Genomic DNA, 24,417 nt, shown 5'->3' on the forward strand with positions numbered 1-24,417 from the left:
GTCATAATATTAAAAATGATCTCTCGTTTTTCAAGTTGACAAAGATAACGTAAGTAACTAAAATACGTAAAAGAATAAGAATATTTTCGCAAATAACCGGATTGCAATTATTTAAAGCATGTTCTGCATATTTTAACAGACGTTTTAACATTCCTACTTTTTTTTGCCATATTTCATACTCATTTGCCAATCGTTGTATGTTACATTGCAAATTGGCTTCATACGTTTTATGAATATTTTACAAAAGACGCAAATTATACTGGAGACAAAGGTTTTAATAAAAATTGAAAACTGAATAAAAACTCTTTATGACTGAGAAATCTTTCGTTCATTTGCATAATAAAATGGTCAAGAAAATTTATAAATATATTTGATTTACAATAAGTTATCATATCAGTTGACCTTTGGACAGTAAGCCTGGAAAGTTTTATTTCAATTTCATGTTTCTTTGCACATGCACTAGCTTTATCATATAAAGTTTTAAATTAAATCGGCATTTTTTCTAATTTTGCTAACTTTTTGAATTACAATTTTTGCATATGAAATCGCTTCACATAAATCGATTTTAGGACTTTGTAAATATTTACAAAGATTACTTAAACAACTAAAAACAATTAATTATTAGAAGAATTATTATACATTCCATGCTATTTATAGATGTTAACAAGCAAAATGCAGTAGAAGACGTTCAGAAGAATCCTAAGTAGAACTTATTTTGTCCAACGTGATCAATATGTAATCAAAAAACTCCAAAGAAATGGAGATCGAATCATGCCTTTCTGACTATCTTGTTGCACAAAGTTATTTCAACTTAAGATGTGTAGGATTCTTGGTTTAAATCAGCTTTGATTTGCTTTTGTAATAGCGAGTTTCGTTTCGGAGAATTAAAAAAGGACCATATTTTGCTAATTAATGCCCATGCAATGTTTAATTTCTCTCATTTTACAAGAGTCAGAAATTACTAAATGTAGAACGTGCGCTGTACAGTGCACGTATTTTACCGAAGGATATTTTTTCAAAATAGGCGTTTTAACTCCATTAAAATTTCCACTCATGGAAACAGCACCATCATATCTCTGTCCTCGAATTTTCATTGAATCAAGATCTAATTTTGTCACGGCTTTCAAAATGTTTTTGGCTAACCTTTCTCCCATTAAATCGTGAATAGTGTAGAATTGTAAAAAGAGTTCTTCAATTTGCATCGATTATTAAATATTCGAAAGCATAAAGACATTTACACGACCTATACACTTGTCAAAAAGGATCCTACAAAGAAATTAATTTCTGATTTAAAGGACCTTCTAGTCAAATGGAAGAACCGCGGTCACATCTCCATTGCCACATACAAATCCTTATTATTCACTGATGACCATTACCACGGGCGTACGGCTTGCCAAAAATCCATAAACCGAACACACCATATAGATTGATAGTATCTTCCATAAGCAGCCCCTTACATTCTTTAGCCATTTTCTTACACAAACTCATAATAAATAATTTTCCGAGTCCTCCTAGTTATGTAAAAAATAGTTATGACATTGTCAATAAATTAACTAATACCTACATAGATGATGATATGAGATTAATTTCGTTGGATGTGACCTCGCTTTTCACTAACATTCTCATAAATTTGGCCCTTGACAGCATCTCCAACAGATGGGATTTTTTAAACAATAACTGCGATTTTTCTAAAACTGAGTTTTTAAACGGGGTAAAGCTGATTTTAAACTGCACTTATTTCACATTTAATCAAGTCATATATAGACAAACATTTGGGACTCCCATGGGCTCACCATTATCACCTATTATTGCTGACATAGTTTTACAAAATATTGAGAGGAAAGCTCTGAACACACTACATTTTACTCCTCCGTTTTATTTTAGATTCGTTGACGACATAATAATGGTTGTCCCATCCGATTCTATTGAATTTACTTTTAATACTTTTAATTCACAACATGACAGACAACAGTTTACTATTGAGGTAGAGGAAGATCATAAAATCAATTTCCTTGACGTAACACTTATGACTGAAAATAATTTTATAATATTTGACTGGTACCACAAATCCACCTTTTCAGGTAGATACCTAAACTATTTCTCACACCACCCTCTCCACCAAAAATGGGGCACAATCATTAGATTAGTGGACAGAACATTATTTCTTTCACACTCCAGATATCATAATAAAAATCTGGACTTGATTATTAGAATTCTTTTAGACAATAATTACCCATTAGAATTAATTTTCAATGTCATTCAGCTACGCACAAAAACTATCACTTACAAACAAATCCCTACATAATAACATATTAAGCGCAGTGAAACCAGTTTATTTCACGATCCTTATATACATGGATTAACTGAGAAATTTAATAGTATAACCAAAAATTCGGGGGTAAAACTCGCGCATGTCAGTTAATAAGATGAATAAATTAATTAGAGCCCATAAAGACATCATTTCAACAGATTCAAAAACTAACGTCATATATAAAATCAACTGCAACCATTGTGATGCCTCATATGTCGGCCAAACATCCCGGAAGTTAAAAACTAGAATTACCGAGCATAAACGACATATACATCGTAATACTAATACCAACTCTGTAATCACGAATCACAGGCTTGAATTTAACCATGATTTTGATTGGGAGAATGTTAGAGTACTTGATGAGGCTTCATTTTATACGAAGAGGCTTATCTCTGAGATGCTTTTTATTAAAAGACAAAAGAATGGACTGAATTTACAAACAGAAACTGAAAATTTAGCGAACGTGTACCATGACATCGTTAACACGCTCCCAAAAATATAGTGGTGGGAGCACATTATATAAACACCTAACTTGTTGTGTATTTCGACAGTATTAGATCGACCGCCACATTACACCTTACTGAGTCAACAATTACGATCAACCGTCACAGAATATTGTTAAATCGTGAGTGACCATCTAATAGTTATTGCTTGGGGATTATTAAATCTGATGGTTTTTATACATTTTGTTTAAACACCTCTGATATTCATAGGTTTCAACTGTCATTGTATTCGATTCAGTATTCTCGGGGTAGTGACTTTACTTTAATGTTGACTTCTTGATTGCACATCTAAACTGTATAACCGTCGGAGACTGTCCAAAAAAAAAAAAAAACACTGCTAATAGTCTAATTCATTTATAGTTTTAATATTGGTTTAAATTTTCGCAAAAGACATTTTATTTATAATTAATTCTTTGCGCTGATGAAGACTCAAATAGAGCTCGAAACGTTCCCTTTAAATTTAATTGAATTTAATTCGCTTTACATTGTTGTTTATTTTCAGGATAACATCGATTTTGCAATTACCTTGCGTGTTTACAATAAATACTCCCGATAATAATTTATACCTAATTAGTTTTTAGGGTCGATAAATTACTAATCTCGACATATGTATGATTGTGACTTAATTTTGTTATCATATAAAATATTGGCCAGTACAAGAAAAAATTACACTGTATTATTGATTTAATTTAATAGTCTCAATTGTTACCTATCCTGTTCTTACGATATATTTGCTCTCCATTGCCTACATTGTTCAATGATTTTATTTTTTAAGAAAGCCTTGATAATATTTATTTATAAAGACATTGTTGCGTCGCTATATCCGTAGTTTCATCTATTAAAATAAAAAAAAAAATTTCGCTATCTTTTATTCTCGAAATCAATTTTTTCAAAATAAGTGAATTGCAAATTTCAATTATATAATTTTGTGTAGTTTTAGAAGTATAAAATAGTTTTGTTTTGAGTCTGAAACAAGTGACATAATTCCTTATCGCCTCAGCTTAAATCTTAAGAGTGCTCTAAAATTTTTGTCATTCTCTTCCGGATCTATTTGTGGATCAATTCTACCGTCATCTCGATGACCTCTTAAAGATAAGCCTTGTCGTCCACATAACAGAATTGTTTTTATTATTGGTTTTAAATATTTTCGATTTCTTCTCTTCTTTGATTATTAATTTGAACGGATATCGTTTCTTGTTTTTTCTTGGTAATCAAAAAAGCCGATTCTGAACCAAGCAAGGATTTCTTATGGTATTGTAAATTTTCATGATGTTTAAAGATCTCAAGACTTTTTTTCCAATTTCAAAAAGGCTGTTTTACTAATTGCTTTAGATCTTGGTTTCTAGCAGATTCAGGGCCAAAAATAATACAATATTTACAAAATGCTGCATCTTTTGCTTTAGAGTAGAAATGTCATTTAAATTTATGAAGTCATGCGTATTGAAATTTTAAATTTCGCAATTGTGGATTTCTGGAAATACAAAATCTTGGTCAGATGTAAAAATATTGTTCAAAGCTTCTATTTTTTAAAATAGTTTTTTGCTCAGAAACATACTTATATCATTTCCTTCAGAAGATACCGGAATAAGAATAGAAATTAAAATTAAAAGATAAAGATTAAAATCGCTAGTATTTGATAATAAATAACAGGTTAATTAGAATGACTAAACTAGCCAAAATCATTTATTAAGTTAGTAACACAACGTTTCGACTCGTATCAACTTTCACTCTAACCATCTCATGAAATATAAAATTAATACTATATACAATCTCGTCGATCATGCTTTACTGCTCTCTGATATTAGATTCCACAAAGAGAATTTAAATATCGTTTATGAAACGCTGCGTAATAATTATTTTCCTGAACAACTTATTGGACGACACATCCAAAAAAGGATTAATGTTCTAAAAAACTGTAAGAATTTGGATCGTGAACCCACGAAAAAATTACCACCTAAAAACTTTTTTATTTCATTGCCTTACGTCAAAGATTTCAGTTTTTGTTTGTGCCGTCTGATGCGTGATATGGGTTTAAACGTTGCTATGACTGTAACTAATAAACTTAATACATTGATTAAGCGTGGCAAGGATATACTACATAATGACAGTAGAACCATTATCGTTTATAAGTTACAATGTAAGGATTGCAATGCTCGTTATATAGGCCAAACAAAACGACATTTACGCACACGTATAAAGGAACATTTTAACAATATAAAATTGCATCCAACTAGTCAATCGGTAATTAGCAAACATAGAACTGAATTAGGACATGAATTTGAGGATAAACCGGCTATTTTACATAATGAAAAATTTATTAAGAAGAGGGAAATAGCTGAAATGTTTTTCATCAAGAAATTTAATTCCACAATTAATCTACAGAGAGACACTAAAAATCTAAACAATATTTACGACAAGATTATAAAGGTCGTTTAAAATGTTTTTGAAAAATTGACAGTTTTGTTTGAAAACTCATTTTGACATGACGTGTCTCTTTATTGTGTTAATTTTATCTTATTATTTGCTGACTTTAATAAGTGAAATGTTTAATTTGCTCCACCTTTGTACACGTCTTATTGTATTTTTCGTACTTCCTGATTTACGTGTGAGTAGATTTGTCTTTTTTCGATCTTATTACATTTTTTGGTTTTGCGTAAAATTCATTATTAATTTTTATTAATTTTTTATCCTTTGTATTATTTTTTGTTTTTTTAGTGACACTTGAAAAGGACCACAATCAGATGGTCGAAACGTTGTGTTACTAACTTAATAAATGATTTTGAATAAAAATTAAAGTTGTTCAAGAAGAAGGCAAACAGGAAAGGCAAATATGAATAGAAATTGAAGTTGACGGAGAGGGAGAAGGTAAACAGGAAGCTAAAGTTGACAAAGAGGAGGAAGGTAAACATAAAGTTGATAGAGAAGAAGGAAAATTAAAACCTGAAGAAGAAGATAAAGATAAAGATGGAGATTTCGAACTTTCATTTTGTTTTGATTTTTTTTTTTAAGAAATCGACTATTGTAGTATTTCGTTTCATTTTCTTATTACGACTTAGCCAGTTTTAGCAAAGCTCTTTTGTTAATACTAGCATACAAAAAAAATGAACGAATGTTATATTTCTTAAAAGGTTTTAAGGGATGGGTGCGGGAGGGGGGGCCAAAGGCCCCCTTGCACCCCCCCCCCCCCCGTGTGTGTGTGTGTGTTATGAAAATATTAAAAATATATATCAAGATAAAGCAACAAATACAATAAGTAATTATGGCATTTCGAAATAAAACATTTTTTGTTTATAACTTTTTAACAAACAAAGAGCGATGGCTGAAACCTTTTAAATGTTACTTAGGGTCATGACCTTGACAATATATGTCAAGGTCAAGGTCATTGGGTCCTTTATTCAGCATTTTTACCGTTATATCTTTTAAACCAATGCCGTTCCCCATTTAATTCTTGCGGGGAATTATTAAGAACAACTCCTCGAACAATATATGTAAGTAGTAAGAAAATCGGAGAGATGTAACCTTTTATGCAGTTTTACCCATAGAAGTACATACGGGAGGAGGTCATGGCCCCTCCCGTATTTATTCGTTCCTCAAGACAAAAGTTGGGCCTATTTCCCAACTTGCCGACATTCTTCTCGTTATCACCGAGGGACTCCTGAAGTAATGAATACAACTGCCCGATTCCAAGAGTACCTCCAACCATCAGCGCCCAGGATGCCACTCGAGAAGTTTTTAGGATATTCCCGTTAAATAGGGCAAGTCCCACATAATCCGGCCTCTATCGCCACTACAGTCGGGTATGCGTAAATGCATTTTCCTCTTGTTAAAAAAAATAAATATATCGTAACGTTGCCGTCCCGTGCGTCCACCGGATCTCTCCGACCGCGGAGCATGAGCTGATCGGCCGCGCTAAGTCCATTGATATCGAGGAGCTTACCATAGTCTCTAGGAGAGTCTTTCTCGCGAGCGAAATATTTTGCGATTAATTTCTTTTATGTTTTCTTTTTTTTGTATCATAACGCCTGAATTCGGAAGCCTTAACCGCTAACTACGACAGGAGAAAGAAGTGGGACGAACGGGAGAAAAGGATAGTGGACTGGGATGTTGTCGTGGGCAATTTTGGTGCCTGAGACCATGATTTTGAAGGTCGCGAATCAGTCCGGCACGGCGTGATCGCCCAGCGCAAGATGCTGAAATAAATGCGCCGTTATACGATCTTCGCGTAAGGAACCAGAACCGCACGAAAGCGCGCCCCTGCGGGGCGTCCCGCGAAACCCCGAGCAGGAAGGACTCAGCTGTCGCGTGCCGTGAGGAACTGCAGCGAAAGCCCCCGGCAGACGCAACTCAACGAGGCGGAAGACCCCGACGTCCACCCCCATCATTCAAAAAATCTGGGCGACAGAGCGTGCCGTAATCAGGGGCGCGTACACCTCTGATACGGTCATAAACGTGCGACCCGACGGCGAGATAGCGTGATTGGTTGAGCAACTATTCTGGAAGAGCAGAATCAAACGGGCGATCGATGTGCGACAAAAAATCAGAGTCAGTGTGACTAGGGCGGCCGATCGATACCCCACGTCCCGTTGCCGACTGTCGGCGAGTACCGTGGCGACCGAGAGAGAAAAAGACAGCCAAGTAAGGGTTTAGGGACCAACGGACGGTTGACGGCGGGCCCCAGTGCATCTTCCGGGAGAAGCAACTGATGAGTGAAGGTGCTAATGAGGTTATCCTCGTGTGCCCCGCACTAATGTCTCAGACTTCCCGTCTCTGGCGTCGTCGCCGCGTTTTTGGTGTTAGTGCTAGAGACTCTATAATAAAAGGTCTCGCCATAAAGTGATTTGGGCAAAATTTTGCGAAAGAGAAAGTTAGACATTCACTATCTCTCTTTCTCCCTCTCCCCCCTCTCTCCCCTCCCTTTTTCTCTCCCCTCTCTCTCTTTCTCCCTCTCCCTCTCCTCCTCTCTCTCTCCCTTCCCTCTCCCCCTCCCTCTCTCTCTTCCTCTCTCTCTCAATATTGAAACATGAAATTGATTTCCGCAAACACGATCATTATTACATTATAAATTCTCCGTTGAGTTTCTAATGATACATCCATAATTTGTTAACCGTAATTGAGATCTAAAAAAATATCAAAATATATAAATATAAATAGATTGAAAAGTTGTCGAGAATTTTATAATAAAAATGTAATATTAATAAACAATTTATCACTGCTTATACATTTCTTAATCACGCGGAAAACTGAAGAAACTAATAGCATCTTCTATTGGGAAAAACTCGCTTGCACTGGTAGCACTGAGTGCTTGAAGCGTTTTTTATTGGAAGTGCAAAATGCTCTCAGTGCGTACTGAATGTAGTGAAAGTGGCCCCAAGTTTAAAGGCCGGGGCCACTTCAGTGTTAAACTATTTGAATTTGAACTGTTTATTGATAAAAAATATGGACTTATATTTTGCAAGTGAATTTTTAAAATCTTCATCTTCATCAAGTGAATGTGTATGTTAATATAGGCCCGTTTATATACAAGATCATGACTTTGAGATTTTTGGGAGCTTGTTTATCGCGTCATGGTATAATGTCGATAAATTTTCTGTGTCCGTTTGTAAGTTTAAACCATTTTTTTGTCTTTTAATAAATACCATTTCCGATATCAATCTTTTAATGTAGAAAGAATCTTCATCCAGTATCTCGACGTCATTCCATTTAAAATCATGGTCGTATAAAAGTCTAACATACCTTTGACAGTAATCGATCGAAACTGGAACTAAACGGCGTGCTTAAGAGAAATATTTTTGCGGAACAACCGAATATTGTAAGTACAGAAAATTACTGCCTGTACAGTTTGGTGACTTGCTTTTATTTTTTTAATTTATTCTCTTAAAAAAATCCGCCTTTTCCTTCTTCTAAGATTCAAAGGGTATTGAAATCAAGTCGCTAAACTTGCACTTTTTTGTAATTAAAATTCAAGTTTGATTCTCCAGCCTTTCCAACCTTGGAGGTTAATTGAAGAAAAACTAGAAATTCATATTGCGAAGTTACAAGTTACGAGTTTCGATTTGTACTTTATAAAAAATTTTGTAAAATATTGTTGTGCCGCTAGGCGACACTGGATTCGAGATATCCGCTGCGGGAGCGGACCAGAGACTTGCAGGATAGTTGGGTTGCGAATGTAGACGCTTATGTAGTTGAATATCCTAATATATTTTAACTTTATTGCAAGATACGTTTTTCTTTACTATAATTCTTCCTATGTCTGAGCTTGCGGTCTCTCGTTCCGCGCGGTCGATATCTCCACTGACGATTAGGTTGATGCAAATTCTGATTTCGCGGCTGCTCGTGGCGATTATAATTATTCTTGATTCACTTTATGACTGTCCGCCCGTCCAAGCGCGGGTGGGTTTTTTATATTGTTCCGTGACTGTGCAAGAATTGATCGGATTGCCCAACTCCGCGACGAGTACAAGCGCAGCGGGTCCAAAGGCTGGGATTCTTCGCTTGCATCCTTTTGCAATCCTCGCCGCGGTGTTCCGGCTTCCCGTATCGGGTTCCGCGCGCGGATTGCTAAGTCAGCGGTCCGCGCGGTCACTGCTCCAGTCGCAGTATGCGGAACTTCTCGCTTTCTTTCGCAATCGTTCGGTTTTAATTATTAATTATTATTATTCGTTATAGCCTATCGGGCTATATCAATATCATATAAGATCATCTAAGTTTTATTATCTTAACACTATAATAACATTGCGCTGAGGAGGGCTCAAAGCAGGAGCCGAAACGTTTTCTCCGAATTAACTGTAGTTTATTAATCAGCTTTAACTTTTAAGTCACCTATCCTTGTATAATTATTGTTTAAAATACACTGATTACCGAAATTATATTTTTTAATTCGTTACCATATGATACGTTTTAATTTTGTCTTGTTCTCTACAGCCATTGACGATATTATTCTTATTTAAGTGAGAGCTATTTATATTCTTATTTTATTATTTTATCCATTTATTTTAAGATATTTGGATGCCCAAATACACTTGGTTGTATTGATGGTACGTCAATTCATATTAGCCTGCTCATAAAATCAAATCAACCTACGTTAATAGGCATGATCTTCAATAACTCTGTAAGAAATTTGCAATTATAAAAAAAAGTTTATTGACGTTTTCACAGGATCCCCTGGAAAAATACATGATTCAAGAGTTTACAATCTCTTATTTATTAGCCAAGAATTACCCAACATCTGTGACAACACTTATCATATATTAGGAAATAATGCACATATGCTATAAAGCCTTTTAACTCCATATAGGGACTATGGAAACCTCCTTACAGATAAAATTCATTATAATAAAGTATTTTCAGGTACTAAAGTTTTAATAGAAAATACATTTGGTTTATTAAAAAACAGATTTCGAAATTTAATAAAATTAGAATTTCAAGAGGTAGATAAAATAACAAAATTCATAATGTCATGTTGCGTTCTGCACAATTTATGCATCGACTATGACATTCTTCCTAACGAAGAATACCATGCTGAAAATACTTGTGAATATTCTGAGCGTGAACATATAACAGCACAAGATATGTATTATGCAAGGTTAGGACAAATAAAAAGAGATGACATTTGTCAACAGCTTTTATCATAATTAATTTTTACTTATAATTATAAAAAATTATATAAATTGTAATAAATAATAAGAGCAAATCGCTATTCTTGGAGTGCAAATATGTTTATTTTTAGTTATAAAATTACAATTGAAAGGTTAAAAATGTCGACGTCACACTATCTTACTTTAGCATCAATAAATTAAACAAATTCATAAAGGCACATAAAGATCCGATACCACTATCTCTACGATCCAATGTTGTTTATAAAATCAATTGTAACAATTGCTTAACAGCTTCTTATGTAGGACAGGCAGAAAATTAAAAACTAGAATAGCGGAACACAAATCAAACACAAAAAGTAACAAAAATAATTCAGTCATTTCTAACCACATATTAGAATGCAATCATAGCTTTGATTGAAAAGAGGTCAAAATTATAGATAAAGAAAGATTTTACTATAAACGCTTGATCTCAGAAATGATTTTCATCAAAAGACAGGTTAATAGTTTAAATTTGCAAACGGATACAGAATGCCTAAATTCTGCGTACATAAACATGATTGACACTCTACCTAAAATATAAACATCTCTAATGTCAAAAGTGACTCGCCACTCTAAGCTCCATGACAGAGTTAAGAAAGTTTTTGAACAAGAAGCTTCGTAACATTACATCATCCATAAAATCTATACCGTTAAGGAGCAAACTTGTGAGTTATATCATCATAATATTTAATCTTTATCAATACTCAACCGTATATCGATATTGAGTTTTGTTTCGTATGTATTTTAACATGGATAATCAGTCGGTGTTTTTTGTACATTTAACGTAGATATCAATTGGTGTTATAAATTGACCATGAATCCTTTGTCTCCCCTTGGCTTACCAACCAAAGGAGAAACTCATCAACGTCAATCGCAACGCTAACCAAATCATGTTTTTTATTAAAGTGATGCTAAATTTACCACCGTACCGTAATGACTTTTTATATTTGACCGATAATTTGACCAACGTTTATGCGAATTTCGAGTTCGACACTTAATGTTAATAAAACATAAAATTATGTAAACAAATATTTTCCGTTACAACATATCCGTTTATTACAAATGTAATTAGCGCTGAAGAAAGTCTTAAAGTAGACCGAAACGTTCGTTTCCTTTCAATTGTAATTTCATAACTAAAAATAAACATATTTGCGCTCTAAGAACAGCGATTTGCTCTTATTAGTCATCAATTTGTATCATTTTTTTATTTTTCTAATTTAAGAGCTTGTCTTTATATCAACTTATAATTATTTTCATCATAATTAATTTTTCAGTTATTATGCATATATAATAAGATCTTTAACATAACTTTAACGTTATACATCTGTGATTAAATTGAAATAAACTATATAAACGTATAATGATGAATATAATTAATATAATATAGACATATGTATAATGATTAATTTTCGTTTTCCTGGTTATCACTTTCTCCAGAATTGTTTTCTTGATCCTTGCATTCTTTCTTGTCTAAATTGGATTATTAGAAAAATAAAAGTTTAATATTTAATGAACAAGTAAGGACTTCTGCCCATAGGCGACGCAGTAGCCAATCGTTTTATATCTTTTCCATAACAGCAAAAGATTAATTGGCTACCGCATCGCTTTTTGCTGCGCGGCAAGCGTTTTCGTGTCCTGTGGGCAGAAGCCCTAAGGCCCGATTGCATCAACATTATTTTGGCTTTAAGTGAGACTTAAATATATGTCTGTCTTTATTCGTTTAGAAAGAAAGATAAAAATAGACACATGTTTAAGTCTCACTTAAATCCAAAATAATGGTGCAATCGGGCCTAAGACCAAAGCTTATAATTTCTAAACAACGTACATGAAAAATATAAAATTGACAGATCATAACTCTGCACATCATCTTTTTAAAAATATAATTTTTCTAGAAACAACAGGCAAAATTGACAAATTCATAATAATAAGTATTCTAACTTACGTAATTCTTTTAGTAATTTTAACTTTCCTTTGTGACGACGTTCTTTTGCTGCTTCTTTTCTTTCATTAATGTAGTATAGAATATCTTGCAAGGATTTCTTAACCTTTTTTTTAATTTCTGTATTTGATTTGTTATATTGCACAATTTTAATGCTTTATTATTTTTTATATTTCTTACACCTCTAAAATTTCTGGTTCGATACTATCTGCAGCTGAAATTTTCTTCAGTTCTTCTTCATACTCTACCTCCATTCTGCTAGAACTTGATTTGTTATTATTATTTACTGACTTTTTCTTTCTTTTTATAACCATTTTATATCTGTTTTCACATTATACACTAGTCCGTTCAACGTTCAAGGTTTCCTTTAAATCTTGGGCAATTCGGTTCCACATAACTTTTTTAGTTTTGTACATTTTCATTGGACCTACTAATGAAGGGTATGAATTGTATTTATCCAACAGAAATTTTGTTTCAGGAATGGTCTATATCTGTCTGTAAAATTAGAGATTTATAAAAATGTAACGCGCGTTATCACTCAATTTATTAATTTTAGAAATATAATAATAAAAACATATAATATATTACCACTATCATCATTGCAATCTTCTAATTTTTGTGAATGAACATCACTTTCATTTAGAGTAAGAATATCCTCCTGAAGATTTATTTTTGTATTTGATGAAATAGTTAAATCAAGTTCATTGTTTAGAGCTACTGGAATGCTGTAATAAAAAGAATAAAGAGTTTAATATATAGTATAATCTCTCAAGCTGCTCACTTTCATTCTATTTCTATTTTTTGGAGCGTTTAATATTTATTAAAATATTATTTTATTTATACTTACAATGTGCCATCAAAAGATTGAGCTAGTGAAACTACACTTTCTTCTAATTTTAACATTTGTTTTTCTACTTTGAAGAACAAAATCCACTGCATAATTATTAATATCTTTAAAATATATAGTCTTGCTGAATTTATTTTAATATAAGTTTTAAATCTACGAATTGTCTTTAACCAACAAATATTTTCATTAATCTTAGAAAAAATAATTTACTTACGTGTCAATCGGTAGCATATATTTTTGTGCACTTCACAACATATTGGTTCTAATGAATTTATTTTAAAATAAACATTTTCAAAATCAATTTTTTCCCTTGTCATTATTAAGTAAGAAATATATAGAGGAAATATGAAAAAATTACACGAGATAATCAAATGAATGTGTGCTGTAACTTCACTGAACTTCCTCTTAAGGGGATCCTAAAAGGACGGTCGAACTCCGATGGGTTAGCGCCTTCATCTAGGCGGAACTAAAATTGTCGATAATACTACAATTTCCGTTTTATATGTCATCTTATTATTGAAAGTAAAATTTTTTATTGCGTATTTTATCGGATTGAAAGTAATTTTTGTGATTAAAATGATACCAAACACGACATAAATCGGATAATATTTATTAGAAGGATAATCGTAATTATGACTATTGATTAATTAAAAATTATCCGATTTATATCGTGTTAGGTGTCATTTTAATTGCAAAAATCTCATAAATTCATTAAAATTATTTTCAAATCGATAAAATGCAAAATAAAAAAGTTTTATTTTCTATAATGAGATGATATATGATACAAAAAACAATAGATAAAGGAATCCTCATGAACGCGACTTCGGAACTCTGATGTCGTTCATCTCGCTTACTTCTTATTCGTTCTCTCTCTTGCTTTCGACGACTCACTAGTCTCGCGGAGATCTTATCTTATCTATAATATATAAACATCTTATAAAACAAAAATTGAAACTTTAATTTCGCATTTTATCGGTTTGAAAATAATTTTAATGAATTAATAAGATTTTTGTGATTAAAATCACACCAAACATGACATAAATCGGATGATTTTTAATTAATCAATAGTCATAATCACGATTATCTTTTTAATTAAATATTGTCCGATTAATGTCATGTTTGGTATCATTTTAATCATAAAAATCTCAGTAATCCATTACAATTATTTTCAAACTGATAAAATGCGAAATAAAAGTTTCAATTTTTGTTTTATAAGATGTTTATATTATAGATAAGATAAGATCTCCGCGAAACTGGTGAGTCGTCAAAAGCGAGAGAAAGAAAGAACGAGTAACGAGTAAGCGAAATAAACGGCATCAAAGCGTTCCGAAGTCTCGTTCGCGAAGATTCCTTTATCCATTGTTTTTTATATCATATATCATCTCACTATAGAAAATAAAATTTTTTTATTTCACATTTTATCGGTTTGAAAATAATTTTAATGAATTATGAGATTTTTACGATTAAAATGACACCAAACACGACATAAATCGAATGATTTATAATTAATCAATAGTCTTAATTACGATTATCTGTCTAATATTATCCGATTGCCCTGTTGCTTTCTTCCAAACTTATACCTTATTTAAAAATAATCTTTATAAAAGTTTAGAGAAATAATATATATATACATATATAATAAATGCTATACATGCACATATCAAGACAGTTATATTAGAGAAATAGTATTTTTATATATAATGATATATTATATTCTATTATAAATATTATTAATCTAATATATATACATATATATGTATATATAAACATACATATATATACATACGTATATATACATAAGTATATATACATACATACATATATATATATATACATATATATACATACATACAGTACCCAGGTAGCACTGTTCGTTTTATAAACGTTTTCTAAACGTATCTAATACGAAAAGATACGTTTAGAAAACGTTATAAAACGTTTATTAAACGAACATGTGCTACTTGGGGTACCAGCCAAAAATATGTCATCTTTAGTATTTTTGAGTATAATTTTATTTAAAGTGCATGGATATTTATAATATCATAATATATGTTTTGATAGTAAATACAACTTACTAAATAAAATATTTTTCATAAAATAATATAAAAATTTAATTTTAATAATATAAAAAATTAATTTTATAAGTAAGTAAATTAAATTAAATTTATGCTCAAAAATCCTAAAGGTGATATATTTTTGGCCGGTACTGTATATATGATATTGTATCGTCTTACTATTACAATTAATAAATTCTGTCTTTGTCTAATGCTTTGCTTATATGTCACTCCATTGCTGTTTCACAAGTTTATATTTGCAATATTTTCATTCATTTCCTTGCGAAAAAATGATTGAAAAACTAATAGTAAGTTTGTGAGAAAGCAACTGGGCGATATAGCGATTAGAAAGAGACCGGATGAACGTAATGTAAGAGAAAAAAGATACGAGAAAATGTTATAATATATATTAGAACGTGCATTTACTCTCCACGCATGAAACAGACAAGGATAGTCAATAGATAATAGTCTGTCCTTGTCAAATAAGCAGATTGTAGTTACACCATCTATCACGACATTAGGTAATCAATTTTCGGTACTGTTTTACCCTTATGCCTCGATCTCCAACATTCGCATAGGCACGAAAGAGTTTGGTAAATATTGACAATAGCAGATCCAGCCCCGATCATCTTGACCTTGACATATGTTGTCAAGGTCACCCTCCTGAGTGACCTTTAGAAGGTTATAGCCGTCGCTCGTTTTTTATTAAAAAGTTATTAACAAAAAAGTTTCAAAAATTATACTTTTTTTTCACATAAATACTGCAAAAGCTGCTGCTTATTAAATGTAAGATGTAAAAATTCATGTAACAACATCTTGTACTTTTTAACGCTAGCAAATTTTATGACTTGACACAGTGACGAGTGAGAAATAACTGAGAAATATATCTCGTGATATCTACGTGTTTATGTTTTCATATGAATCGTCGTTAGTTAGTTTAAATTGTAAATGGAAATGGCCTATTGAGTATTTTTTCAAACATTTATTCAATAGTACAATATTAGCAGAATTGATAAAGACAGCTCTAATTTTAACTGCTGAAGCACAATTATGTGTTTTTTCAATAATATGTGATGGCGAAAATGTTAATTGCTCTACTTTGAGAGAATTAGGATGCAATATTTTAGTACGTAACTTCGCAGATCTAGAAAGTTCTTTTCCATATCCAACACTTAATTATGATGTGCAAACATTGTTAGATGCGTGTCATATGTTACAAGGAAGAAATGCTTTAGCTGAGTATAAAGTTTTCTACAGTGCAAATGGTAAAATTGAATGGAAATATATAGTTGAGTTGCATAACATTCAACAGCAATTAACACTTAAATTTAAAAATAAATTAAATACTCAATGTATCAAGTGGCATCAAAATAAAATGAAAGTACGGTATGCAGCCAATACATTAAGTGTAACTGTAACTAATGCAATAAAATATTTAAAAAGTGCAGATGTTAAAGAATTTCAAGACTGCGAAGCTACAGTAAAATTCATAGAAACTATAGATTGGTTATTGATGTTATTGGTTATTTGATGTTTTAAATAGTCGCAATCCATTTGGGAAAGGATTCAAAAAACCGCTCACAAAAGAACGCTTGATTTATTTAAAGCCTATGTTACTTGAAAAAATAAATTATTTATTCAGTTTAAGAACTGCAGATAATAAAGAAATAGTAAAAACCGGTAGAAAAACTTTCATATGTGGGTTTGCATCGGCAGTGAAATCGATTTTGCACATAGCAGAAAATATTTTTGATAACAGACTGTAGTATAAGTACATTTTAACCTACAGATTTTCACAGGATCACCTAGAATTACTTTTTGCAAAAATTAGAAGCTGAAATGGACATAACAACAATTCAAATGTACAATTTAAATATGTTACAATTTAAATATGCATGGAGACAAATTCTCATGCGCAATAGCATCAAAAGTAATAGTACATCTTTAAATTGTATAGAATTAGATAACGATCCAAGTGGTGATATTTTTCTAATTATGTGGAGGCAAAGAAAAAAAGAAAATTTATTATGTTCTACGACTGACATTTCTGTAACTGACAATGAGTTACCCGATGAAAATGAATTACCTGAAGAATTAGTATTGCCTAAAGATCTAGAAGTATTGAAAAAAAAACATTATATATTATGTAGTAGGATTGTGAAACAACTATTAAAAATGATTCATTGTTATAATTGTTATAAAAGTTTAATACACACACAAGAACACAATTATACTCGTTGCGGCTCTTTTTCTGAATTTGTTTGCTTTAGTACGAACGGTGGATTAATCTTTGCATCGGATAGTGTACACAAAATATTGATGGCGACAGAGAAACAAATACAAATTGAAACATTTGGATTGACAATAAAAATTAACAATAAAAAATTTACATTTAAAAATATTAAACACTGTTAAGCAGAGTTTGGAATTAGATATTTTCTGATCAGCATATGCTGAGTGCTATATACGACGCGCGCTCGTACGCTGAGCGTTTTTAATTAATATTTTAATAATTATTGCGCAAATCGCAAAATGGTAGAGGACTTTTATGTTCAATTTGACCTGCTCTATTAGTCCTAAAGAGGTGGGACGATTATTACCGGACACTTTGTATATATATATATATATATATATATATATATAATATCATTCGCTGAGCGTTTTTAATTAATAGTTTAATAATTATTACGCAAATCGAAAAATGATACAGGACTTTTCTGTTTAGAATAACACTCTCTACCTTCCCTTAAAGGGTGTTGCGCGAGCTATCGGACACCCTGTATAATGTAAAACTATAAACTTTAATTAAGTATATTTTGTTATTAAAGTTAAATCCATTTTGTAATAAATCAAAAAATTCCTCAATAAAGTTAATTAAATATTATTCCTCAATAAAGTTAATTAAATATTATAAATATCATTAAGAGGTTTTGATTTACTAGTTTCACAATAAATGATTCAAAGATTTTTTACTAAATATGAAATTGGCCAAATCTGGATATTACTATTACAAAATAAAGATATACTCAGGACAGTATTAAAACTTAATTCGACTATGTTGTTTAAAAAATATCTTGTTGGAGAGGTGACATTTTTTAATTCAGATTTTGTGGAATGTTTCATAATTTTGCATGCCATCTTTGTGCAAGGGCCATACTAATTTTCTCTATATTGTTCTAATTTTAGTATATGTACACGCATCGGCAGGAATAGTATCCGTGGTTTGTCGACACTTCACTATCACACGAAACGCGTATATGTATATGCACATGTATGTACGTACATTTTTGGTGAACGCTGAAGTTTGCGACGGACAATCTCTGTCGGTGCATGTATTGCTGAAGTACTGACAACTAAACTATTGACAACGTTCACGAAGCTTGCAAACTAACATTAACAATATACTATCTCGGAAAGAATAGCGTTCATAGCGCACAGTTATGACGTCATTAAAGATATTAATGAAGTTATGATTGTATTTGGTAGCACTACCACCTAACTCCATGAACAGCTTGCAGCGTTAAATAGCGCTAGATAGTGGATCTCTGAACGCACCTGTTGAAAATAAATCTCTTTTCCGTGATGCTGATTGGTTGTTGAGTGTTAAGCATTTCATGTACTGTGACTTGCTTCATTCGTGTCGTCTGCGGCCATCAAATTGTCAAACGCAAATTTTGACAGCTTGTGTAATAATTTGTAAAAAAATTAAATTAAAAGAAAATTAAAAAGATGAAGTTAAAGAAGACGAAGAATAGAGAAAGAGAAAGGAAAGACAAATAAAGAAAAGTATATATATCACATATGTATACATGACGTATATGATATATATATATAACCCTCTCCCATTATATTGTATATTTAATATATAATTCAAATTTATATTGGTAGACAAAAAGAGAGATAAAAGAAAGAAGAAATATAATATTAAATAAGTTATTATTAATGTTAGTATTTAAAACTACATATAAAAGAAAAGACGAAAAATAGTGAGAGAAAGAGAGAGAGAGAGAGAGAGAGAGAAAGAAATAAGAACTACATTATATTAAGTCAATGTACTGTATTTTGCGCATTTAATAATATTATTTGTTGTATGGTTGTTAAATGATACACAAATTTTAATTACTATTATAGTTTATTATATATAATAAGTTATATAGTTTATTATAAAGTAATATGTGTTGTTTGTGTGTCTTATATAATATATTTTCTTTTATTTTCTTAATTTATTTTGTTTTCTGTAATTTATCAATTCATAATCCTGATTCAAATTGTGAATACTATATATAAATTAATTAAATATGATAAAGAGAAATTCTTGTAGCATTATAAAATAATTTATATTCTTATAATTTATATCCTTATAAGCTATAATTTTTTCTAATTATTAAACTAATTTAAACTATGTTTCTTTAGAGATTTTACTAATATATTACAGGTATTTTTTGGATTAAAATATATATAGATGTATCTCGTATTTTTAGAAAAATATTAAAAATGTATGAAATATGTCTTTCTAAAATTTAGTTTTAATGAAAAATTGTATATACATGTACATATGTATGTATAGTTATACATATACATATAATTATATATTTTTACAAACATATACTTATATAAATGTAGATTGAATCAAGAATTGTATCGTTTTACTCAAACACGATACAATTCTTGATTTAATCTACATTTCAGAAAGGGATATATCTTATAATTATATATTTTTAATATCTTTTTAAGAACAAGGGATTCACATCTATGTATAATTCTAATCTAAAAAGTATTTGTAATATATTAGTAATCTCTAAAAAACACGGTTTAACTTAAATAAAACAAAGTAATAAAATATATAATTGTATAATATAAGGAAATAAATTATTTTATACTGCTAAATATATAAGCCTTGGTAGTTTTCACACTCTCAAGTTTCGTTATACTTATTTACGTAGGAAGGCTTCGCCCTGTCTCACTGTGCACTCCCACCTACACGTTCTTTTCTAGCATGTACTTTCCATGTACATAGACTAGAAAGTACATGCTGGAAAAGAACGTTCAGGTGGGAGTACACAAGGGGAAGCCTTCCCTGTAAGCCCATGCCTTCCTACTTAAATAAGTATAACAAAACTTGAGAGTATGAAAACTGCCTAGACTGACAGCACTGCGTGGCATTTTTAATGTAAAATTTCAATTCAACAAATGCCGGAAAAATATGTATTAATACATAAAAAAATATGTATAGTAATTGAAAATTTTTTTTGTTTATAACTTTTTAATAAACAACGAGCGACGCTTAAAACTTTTTGAACGTTATTCAAGACAATGACTTTGACAACAAATGTCAAGGTAATTAGCATGGGCTCTGTTATTTTCAACTATTAACTTTTTTTTAATATCTTAAAAATACTTGCCCCTTCCTAAAAGCTTTTTTACATTTTATTTTTATACTAGTTTTGTTTATATTTATAAAAAAAATTAAGTTTTTGCTGGAGTAGCCTTTACACACATTTACCATGTTTTCTTTATACTAATTAATTCCTTTTATTATTCTGTTCAAAAATATTAAGGCAAGATAATAAATATTTTATGAGATATATTTCATAATTTATGTAAAATTATGTCAAATTAAAGTATTAAATATCTCGAAAACTGTTAAATTGTTGATCATCACACTCTTATAACTTTTTTAGAAAATTGCGAGTAAATGATTTAGTGTGTGTGGAGCTGGCGTATCATTTCGTGGAAACTCATAAATAATTAAAAGTTCTGACTTTATTTTTAATAGTTCTAGAGTTTCTGATAGTTTAAACAAATAGTTCTGGCGATTAAAGCAAAAAAAATGCCTTCGGACAATTTTAATTATGAGTTTCCACGAAATGATACACCAGCTTCACACACACAACGACTTAGAAATTTGTGTACTATAGCCTTTAAGGCGCATCAAATTAAATAATAATCCAACTAAATAATTGAGATACTATGTTGCTCTATATGTATCACGCTATAGTTATTAAAAGTTTAATGGCTTGAAGAGTACTTTATATACTTGAAGAGTACTTTATATGGTGAAAAAAAATTATAGAATTTTGAAAAAAATTTTAGGTAGTGAAGGTTTTTTGAAAAAAAAATAAAAATAAAAAAAGTTTTTCTCATAACTTTAAAGTACTTTTCAAACTTTTGTTTAATAATTTTTTTCTATCTCTTATAGTTTCGACAATATTCGACTCTAAAGGAAAAATTGTTTTTTTTAAAGGGATATTTTACCCCTTAAATGAGATTGCACACGTATAAAAAATATGTGTCTCTTAGATTTTTGATTTAACAACATATTTCAAGGAAAATTAAATCGGTACCGAACAGTTGTAACATGTCTCTTGTTAGAGTACTATTGTCACAGATGGATAATTGCTACAGCCTGTTGGACCAGTGCCACCCATCACTACATATTCTCTATTTATTATTTGCAGGCTTAAGTAGTTTTGACAGTTTGGATTATTCTTACTGTTATGTGCTGTAGTCTTAAGCCGTGCGCTCCAAGAATGAGTAGAAATAATGGCGCTGCGGGCACAGTACTCTCTTTTGGCGGCGTAGAGAAACATATTCATACAAGTTTCGTGAGTAAGCGTCGTGTAAAATGATAACCTTCTTATGCATCTGAACTTAGCAAAAGTGGAGGAATCTTGTTAGAGAGTACCAGAATCTTGTATGGTGCTCTCTTATGAGGTTCCAGTGTATATTATAGAGGGTACATTCCTAAGCAATATGTTCTTTTTTTTGTGACGCTTTCTTTTGGTTCTTGAGCTATGCAATTTCAAAATATTATAAAAATATCTTTAGAAAAAAAGATTTAATCCTAATGATCTTAACTATGACATGTTTTCAAGATTTTTATCATAAATTAAATGTTTAGGTGAGGGAAAAACTCTGCCTGCACTCCCACCTCGAAAAAATAAACCTAACTCAAATCATTTCAATTTAAAATCTCCTTTTTATGCGTATATCCGCAGTTATATTTCAAAAGCATTTCTAGCAAAATTAAACAATAATTCTAAAGCATACTAGCAGTGACACAATGACAAATAAATGTCAACATAAAGAAATTCTTAACAAAACTAAATAATAATTTTGTAGCGTACTGATAATGAGGCACACATAATAACGAGTAAATGTAAATAAAAAAATGTAAACACACAAGAATATAACGAAAAAATGATACAAATACAAAAATTAAATTTTAAAATCTGTTATAGTCCAGGAAAAGACTATATACTACATATATATATATATATATATATATATATATATATATATATATTATATATTATCGCTCCGGTCGCAGTGCATTTCTGCACCATTTTTTATCTTTGATTGTTTTATATATACCGTTGTTTATATATATATATATAGAAATAGTGCAGAAATGGACCGCGACCGGAGCGATAATCGCGCAAGTCGCGGACGCAGCGAGCCACGCGCACCCAAGGCAGTACACTCCCGGAGACATACCGAAAAGGTACCGCTGAATTGCAAAAAGTGCAAGCGAGAAATTTCGGCTTTGAACTTCCTCGCCTGCACTAGGATTCGACTCCACAAATTTAGCAACCTGACCATATTTGGTCATGTTGCTAAGGGATCCCTTCCGAATAATAGTTTAGTTCAGAGGTAATAAAACGACCTGCCGCAATTAAGCGACAAGCAGTCGTTATTCACATTTTAACTAAATCAATCCGGGAGCACATAAATCAAGATACCGAATAATCATACCTTCACGGGTAGACATCAATAATTGATCCGAGTAAACGCATACCGGGAAGAAATAGAACGCGTATCAAGTTACCGAGTACCACGGTATAATTGCGAGACATCGCTATTTCACTCCTGACGAAAGCGAGCGTGAGTGAATAAATCTACGCCGGGAGTCACACCGAAATAACCTACTACTGTTTGTGATTAACTAATATTTAATACGAATAAAAACGATACAAAATTTTATAACAAAAAAGAGTAGTAAATTATAAATAAAACACAAGAGAGAGGATGTTCGCCCTCCGTGCCCTCTGCAACCTCAGCACTCAAATCCTCGAATCCTGTGCTTTCCCTCGCGGAGGCGCAACAAATCACATATTTCAGAGAGGAACAAAAAAGAGCACCACAAAATTCAAAGTGTGCATTTACATCCTAGGTAGCAAAAACGACATTTTGACATCAAAAATTCTGGTCATTATACGTTCAATGACATTTTACATAATTAAATAATGCCGAATTTAAAATGTCTTTTTTGTGACGTCTTAATGACGATGTACAAAAACATCATATATAAATATTGTGATTTTTAAGTCATTATTATGTCATTTTTATAAATAAATTTTTTGTATGATAATTGCAAATATAAGAACGTTGTTAGATGATATATGTAGATAATTCTATTTACATATATTTAAATTTGCTAATACATACACACATATACACAATTCAATGTAGATCAGTTTTTAATGCCTCGACCCGGGCACGTCAAGTTTTTGTTCGTCATTTCAGTTTTAATTCTTTCAAAACTGGATCTATCTAGTGAAGTGAATAATTGAAAAAAAAAATGGATAGCAATTTTTTAATTTCGAGACTGGTAAGTACTCAAAACGTGTAATATATATACACATGAATATATGTATGTGTATAATAATGTTCCCATATTAATACAAATAATTTTGTAACATATTCTGTTTCAAACTGCGATAACTTTTATATCAAATGATACTTTGGGAAAATTGATATACCTTTTACATTTGACGTAATATTATCTACTGATCTCATTTATTTTTTATATATAATCGATTTTAACTTGACGTATTTTTTTCTTATTCAAGTATTCAAGTTTTTATCATAAAATGCATATAAAGAATGAGTAGACTACTAACATAAAATTTACCGTAATAAAATGTATTTTTTGATTAATTTCTGATATAATCCCAACAAGAAATTCAAAATATTAAATAGGTTATTTGAAACTGGGCGGTTAAATAGAAAATAGTTCATTTACTATTTGAAGCACAAAATCGAAATTTCTATATAAATTAAATATATATATAATTTATTTTATTTATTTAATTATTAATTATGATCAATTCTATATGAAATTGCAAA

At 30.9% G+C, this 24,417-nt stretch overlaps 1 protein-coding gene and 1 non-coding gene across 2 annotated transcripts in view; both read right to left on the reverse strand.

Annotated features, from left to right (window-relative positions):
- LOC140674594 (transmembrane protein 114) overlaps positions 1-24,417 on the reverse strand; it is a 352,543-nt gene that overhangs the window by 321,059 nt on the left and 7,067 nt on the right. The window lies entirely within an intron of this gene.
- On the reverse strand, positions 18,392-18,493 carry LOC140674925 (U6 spliceosomal RNA). The gene has a single exon (XR_012048294.1). It is a non-coding gene; the product is annotated as a U6 spliceosomal RNA (small nuclear RNA).

Source organism: Anoplolepis gracilipes, chromosome 16 (genome assembly GCF_047496725.1).
Source record: "Anoplolepis gracilipes chromosome 16, ASM4749672v1, whole genome shotgun sequence".
NCBI classification, from domain to species: Eukaryota; Metazoa; Arthropoda; class Insecta; order Hymenoptera; family Formicidae; genus Anoplolepis; species Anoplolepis gracilipes.